This window comes from Rhinatrema bivittatum, chromosome 6, assembly GCF_901001135.1.
Source record: "Rhinatrema bivittatum chromosome 6, aRhiBiv1.1, whole genome shotgun sequence".
In the NCBI taxonomy this organism is placed as follows: domain Eukaryota; kingdom Metazoa; phylum Chordata; class Amphibia; order Gymnophiona; family Rhinatrematidae; genus Rhinatrema; species Rhinatrema bivittatum.
In genome coordinates, this window is record NC_042620.1 from 48270029 (window position 1) to 48277266 (window position 7238).

The following is a 7238-nucleotide window of genomic DNA, read 5'->3' on the forward strand; positions in this document are numbered from 1 at the left end:
CGCCGCCATTTTTCGCCGCCATTTTGGAAAATGGCGCCGGCTGAAGACAACAAGATTGAGGAGCAGGAGCCCGTTCCGGACCGCTGCCGTTCCGGACCGCCGCTGGACCCGCAGGTTATTTAACTCATTTGGGGGGGGGTTCGGGAGGGTGGGGGATTTAATTTAAAGGGTCGGGGGTGGGTTTTAGGGGGTTTTAGTGTGCCGGCTCACGATTCTAACGATTTATAACGATAAATCGTTAGAATCTCTATTGTATTGTGTTCCATAACGGTTTAAGACGATATTAAAATTATCGGACGATAATTTTAATCGTCCTAAAACGATTCACATCCCTAGTGCATAATATTTATTAGGAGCTACTTCCCATTGCCTTCTGACTGTTGAACAATGAGAGCATCACCACCGTTGCTCCAACCTCCTAACCAAGCTCTTACACGCCTGCAACTCATTTGTGAACCATGGCAGCTGCAGCCTTGTTGTATCCCGCAGAGCCTTCCAGGGTACAATTATATACAGCACTCTGGAAATTTCAAGTTACGACTGACCGGTAGTATGATGTTCTCCCTTTACACACTAATTTAATATTCATTTGAAGTGATTTCTGAGTTTCTAGATCCTATATAACAAAAAAATGCCATACAGTAAACGAATGTTTATAAATTGTTTATGGTGTTCCATCAGAATGCTATTGTAACTTTTTTTCTTTTACTGCTCATCTGTCAAAATATGATGAAGAACTGTGATGAACTGTGGAGTAATCTACTGTAGTAGTCCCGAAGTGCTCTCCTGAACATTACTGGTTTCTCAACAGTATCAAAATACTTTGGAAAGTGCTCCTTCTGTTGATTTTTGCCAATGGTTGAGGACTGTCTCTTTCTAATTCAATAAAATATACTAGTGTTATGAATAAAGTATAAATTATAATTTAAAAATAAATAAATAAATAATAAAAAAAAGATACTAGTGTTAGGTTTTATAATGGTACTTGGGGCTGGGGTATCTATCTACTTATTCTAAGATATAGGAAATATTTGTCTCCAAAAGGAAGCACAGTTGAAAAGATAGAGATCCTCTACAAAAGCAAAATGAATGCGAGTAGATTAATTAAAAGCAATCTTCTGATTGTAGTGATGGTTGCTAAGCATTGCTGTGCTAACTGCTGTGAACTGACTGGCAGATCAGGCATCATTTGACTGGCAATAAATCTTGTGTTTGAATGAAACTGATTTAATTCAAGGGCAGATTGTTCAGGAAAACACATGTATATTTCCTTGAACAACTTCCATAACCAGCTTCTCCCGTTAGGCCCCTTTTCTAAAGCTGAATATGGGGTGTCTCTAGAACCAATGCTGGCAGGCACTATGAATAGCCAAAGAGAAAACAGTAAAAACATCTTATAAAATGAATTTCTAACTAAGCAACCCCCAATAAAAATAATAATAAACTGCAGTAGTATCATTTGATTATGATGTTTAATAAACCTTCAGTCTCTTTTACAGACCTCCATCATCACCTGCTCCTCTCACCCCATCACTTATGTTTAAGACAGCCTTTCCTACCATTTTCCTAGCTCTCCACATAAGAACTAGGCCATATGAAAATATCTTTCTCTAGTTAAAACTACTATCAATTTTATTACTAGTGCTCTGATTAAAATAACAGATGACCAGCATTTTCCAATGAGAAGGTAACAGATAATAACATCATAACTGAATTCTGCATTACAAGGTAAGACATTACTTTTGTGTTTTGATACTAAGACTGATGCTTTTCTCAAATAAAGGGAAACCATTTTTATAGCGTTATATGAGGTCTCTGTGCAATATGAGACTACTGTGGCTTATAATAAGGCTGATGTTTCTTAAATTTCTTTTGAGGGGGGATAAAGAGCAGCTATTTAACATGAGCCACCAGCCCGGGAAAGCCAGAGTGAGATTGGAAGATGAAGGTGCTTAAATGACTATTGAATAGATGAGTCAGAGATTCAGGTAGGAAATTTGCATGTCACAACCCTCTTGATTTTTGCAGGCAACTTTCAGTGAAACATCACTTTAAAACAAAGGATGGCAACATTCTAAGCTGAATTACATAGTCTGGGTAAACAAATAAGCATGGGTGTAGCTTGCTTATTGCGGCGGTTACTACCCCTAACTAATTAAGCTAGATATTTCACTTAGATGCAGTTCCAACACTGCTCTCTACATTAATGGTGAGGGTGGAAGGGAAATAGAACCAAAAGGTTATTAAGAGCCAAGAGTAACAGATAAGTATGAGAAAAAAAGTGCAAAACTTGCTGGACAGACTGGAATGGCCGTTTGGTCTTCTTCTGCCGACATTTCTATGTTTCTATGGAACTTTTGTGGAAAAAAATCTTAAATTGCAGAATTCTGATTGAGAGAGGGATTTGTGAGAGAAATGAACTGAAAAACAGTCCTAGGAAGCTAACAGATTCTCACCCTGACCAATGAGGGGAGTCAGAAGCCTTGGATGCCTAGTTCCAGGGCTAAGCAGGATGAAAGGGCTTGCACATAGTCTCTTTCTAGAGTCTTGCTTGGGTCAGCCCTCCAGGCTGTGTAACAGTGAATGAGTGGTGTTGAACTTAGCTTAGCTTAGCTGACCTGGAATCACTAAAACTTGAGACTGCTGAGACCCTGAAGCAGTGAGCAATAGGCAAAACATGAGCCTGGTGGAGTTATAAACCTAAGATAGGGAAAACTGTCCCACTGAGGAAGAAAATCCTAAGGACAACAGCGAATCCAAAGGTGGAAATGAGTCCTCCCAAGACTTGCCAAAAGTCCCTGGTGGTCCAGCTCCTCGAGGGCCTAATTCATTTCCAGCTCCTGGGCTGCTTCTAAGAGACTATTGTGTGAGTGTTACCATCAAGGTTCTGTTCCTGAACTCTGCATACCCTGCCTACTCACTATATTCAGTTTCTCTACAGCTCAGTTATCCAGGATCGCTTTTCCAGTATCTGAGGGACTACAGCCCAGCCGGGTGCTTCCAACTCACTACTGCCACCTCTGGTGGTTCAATATACTGTTTAATAAAAGAACTAGTGTGTGTCTGTCTCCATACTCTGAGCCTGACCGGTGGTCCCTCTCAGGATCTTCCCCTGGGGGCGTGGTCATCTGCCACCGGCCCAAGGATCCACCCACAACTATCTCAAACACTAACAATTTAAAGGGTTGGGATGGGGGTGTTTTTGGGAAACGAATACATATGTAACTAATAACGGATCTGGGTCCCCCGAGAATGGATGCAACGGATTTGGGTTTCGACGAATACGTATACCGAATGGGATAAATCCATCCCTGTTGCACATCCCTAGTGATTTTCAATTGAAGTCCCTGATGATGTACCATTTGGAAATTTCAAGGGCCATGAAAGGCTGTGCAAAACCAAATGCTTATAGTCACCCAGATCAGAAGACCTGGGTGACTATAAGCATTCTTAAGGAATATTTCACAGATTTTTGTTCTGCAGTGCAATTCTGCTGTGCCAGGAAGAATCTTAAGAACGTAAGAAGTGCCATGCTGGGTCAGAGCAAGGGTGCATCAATCCCAGTTCCAGGAAGTACCAGCAGATTACAAAGGGTAGATCCATTTCTTGTTGCTCATTCTCAAGGATAAGTGGTGGCTTTCCTCAAGTCTATCTGACTAATAAATTGTTTATGGTCTTTTCTTCCAGGAACTTGTCCAATCTCTTTTTAAACTTAGCTATGCTAAATGCCTTGACCATATTGCCAGCAACAAATTCCTTAGCTTGATTGTGTGCTGAGTGAAAACATATTTTCTTCAGTTAGTTTTAATGGCATTGCCCCATTCCACCCAGTCAACCTAAGGGATCTATCTGAATATGTTAAAGTCGAGTACCTCCCCAAGATCATAACAGTATTGATTTAACCATCAGGTCCATCTTTCGGCTAAATAGCACCTCAAGCAATCAGGAGTAGGGAGGATCCCTCCACTGAAGTGATGGGCTGAATCCCCCCCACCCCCACCCCGGCACCCTATTCAAGTGTGCATCTTGCCTACTTATTCCAATGGCCCTGGATTCAGCCCATGGATCGAGGAGCAATAGCTATAATTTAAGGGTTTATATCTGATGTGAACCTTAGACTTTCCCATAGACTCCCATTATTAACCTGGAGATGCATTCCTATGAAAAAAAAACCAGACAAGCAATATTGAATTCAGATATTTTTCTTTTAAAAATGTTTCAGCTCCTAATCTGTGATCATCTTCCTTCTTCTTCTGGCTCATTCTCTTGATCATCTGTCTCTTTCTGTGGACAAGCCAATAATTAGAGAGTTCTGGCAAAACTGCATTATGAACACCATTAAAAACATTGCTGAATCCTGGGAGGAACATAGTATGGAAAATGATATGGCCAAAGTGCGTATGCTCTCCATTAGAAATGGAAAGCACTCCACAAATTCAACAGAATATAGTGACCCTTGGAAATGATGTCATACCTGAACATGTCATAGAGTCATAGGTGGTTGTGTTGCTACAGTCATATGGAGAAGGTCTAACCTGTGAGGACCTAATACAACTCAAAAAAGAAAGAGCCGCAGAAGAAGAAGAGAATGCAGAAATTCCAGCTATCCCACAGCAGTTAACCACAAAGAAACTATTTGAAATCTTTACACATTTAAAGTTGGCTTTTAGATCCTCATGAATAATGATCCTAATCGTGAAGACAGTCAAAGCTTCCAGAGAAGTAAACAGTATTCTCGACAGTTATAAGGAGCTGAACAGAGAGAAGAAACTTTCAAAGCAACTGAATTTGGCTGCATTTTTTTGCTAAAGAAATTAAAAGGCCAACAAAAGCTCCAGAACAAGAGCAAGGAAAAGAGGATGATCTATGTAAAGAGAAAGCTGATCTGGATGATCTGCAAAATGACAATGATCCACAGAAACAGGCAGATGATCCAGAGAACGAGACAGAAGAAGAAGGAAGATAATCATAGATTAGGAGCCAATACATTTTTAGGAGAAAAAAAATCAATATTTGGTACTGCTTGCTGGTATTTTTTTTTCCATAGGAATGCATCGCTGGGTTTATAATGAGAGTCTATAGAGAAAATGGGTTTTGATATATGGAATTTAGATATATGGAAAAATTGCAGAAATGTATCTCTTATGTTTAAAGAGAAATTGCTGGATTTCTAGAAATAATTTCTAATGGATGTTTTTGGTAAATTATATTCTTAAGTATATAATTGGGGTCTAATTCAAACATTCAGCAGAAAGTGGTCCTTTTAACAAGGCTTTAAGATCTTTTTCAGTTTGTATTCCCCCCCTTGTGGAGCACATCATGAGATCTATTTTCAAAAGTTCTTATTGCATTTCATGCCTATATGGAAATCCTATTGAAAATAAGGTTTCATATTTTTCCTGAGCATGCTATTATTCATTGTAGACTTCCTTGCTGGAATTTTCAGAGATTTGTAAAATGTATCATCAATTCATAGAATTGGATCATGGAACTTTCTACAAGTCACAAACCTGGAGACAGAGAATACTAAATATTTTCAAGGATAATCATGGCAATCACCCCATTAATTATAGAAAGAAGATAGAGATTAATCTCCAAGGTTTTACTACATTAAATATGTTCTAGTTTTCTAGGATGCAATTTTCAGTAAGACAGTTAGGTGCAAAGTACTGTATATGGGTACTTTTGTACCCCTGTAATTTGCAGTGAATTTTCCAAGTACCTGGGTAGTTTCTCTTTGCAAATGTGTTTAACACTTGTGTGACTATAAAAGTGCTCACGTAGTTTGCCCAAGCTATTTGTGCAGGTAGAAGAACTGAGGAAAATCAACACTCAGACATTTGCAAATGCAATTTTATTTGTATAGTTTCCTCCCCTGACCTAAACGCACATACACCTGAGAATGCCTCTTTTTAATGGAGATACAAATGCCCATATATTTTTAGCCATTATACAAGGCACAAGGTTCACCTGGGGGATCCAGCAATCCAACTCAGTAGATCCCTTTGAAAATTCACATCACAAAGATATTTACTCCACTACTGTGTGATTTTCTTTTAAGTATTTTTTTCATTAATTATATTGATGGTTCTGTAGGGCAAGCACTAGCAGGTGTGTCGTGGCTCCCGATGTCCCACTGCCCCAGTTTTGATTCCCTCCTCCCTTTTTCCTGCCCCCGCTGACCAATGGGAAGCCTTCTCACATCTTCTTGTCCCCGCAGGCCAATCAGAAGCCTCCTCCCTTCTTCCTGCCAGTGGGAGTAGGAAGAAAGGAGAAAGCTTCTGATTGGCTGCTGGGGGAGGAAGAAGGGGGCATACAGGTGAGCTCACATGTGGGCTTTCTGGGCTGGGCCTCCCGGTCCTTCCCCTTGGTTCGACGTGCTGCTCGGGAGGGTCGCTAAAGCACGCTTCTGTTTCTCTCTCTCTGTACAGATGGAGAGGGCCTACCAGGAGCAGCCCACCATCTTCCAGAACGAGAAGCATGTGCTTTTGGGTGAGAATGCCAAGGAGAAGCTGCCACATTACTACAAGAACATTGGCTTGGGCTTCAAGACCCCCTGAGAGACCATTGACAGCACCTGCACTGATAAGAAATGCCTGTTCACCAGTAACATGTCCATCCAAGGCCACATCCTTTCAGGTGTGGTGACCAAGATGAAGATGCAGAGAACTACTGTCATCTGCAGAGAGTACCTGCATTATATCTGCAAGTACATTTGCTTTGAGAAGCGCCACAAGAATATGTCTGTGCACTTTCCCCCTGCTTCACAAATGTCCAAATTGGCAATATCGTCACAGTTGGTGAATGCCATCTCCTGAGAAAAACAGTTTGTTTCAATGTAGGTGAAGTGAAGGTGACCAAAGCCAGTGGCACCATGTGAAGGTGACCAAAGCCACTGGCACCAAGAAACAGTTCCAGAAGTTCAAAGAAGATACATTTTCCAACCTAAATAAATGCATCATAATTCCCCCTTCCCCCCCCAAAAAAATCATATAGCCCATAGCGTGTGTGTGAGAGAGGCAGACTGGTCAGGGTGGTGACTGGTATGTACGAGGAAGAGAGACTGGTCAGGGAGGTTACTGGTGTGAGTGAGACAGAGACTGGTTGTGAGATCTAATTGAGGGGTGTGTGTGTGTGTGTGTGTGTGTGTGTGTGTGTGTGTGAGCGTATCTGGTTGTGGACCCTAAGGAAGAGGACCGTGAGGACAGAGCTTCAGCAGCCACTGCTGCTTCTGGTGA

The 7238-nt window shown here is 41.1% G+C and overlaps 1 pseudogene; it reads left to right on the top strand.

Annotated features, from left to right (window-relative positions):
* The first annotated feature begins 3380 nt into the window (after nt 1-3380).
* Nucleotides 3381-6996, top strand: LOC115094639 (annotated as a pseudogene).
* Nucleotides 6997-7238: the final 242 nt, after the last annotated feature.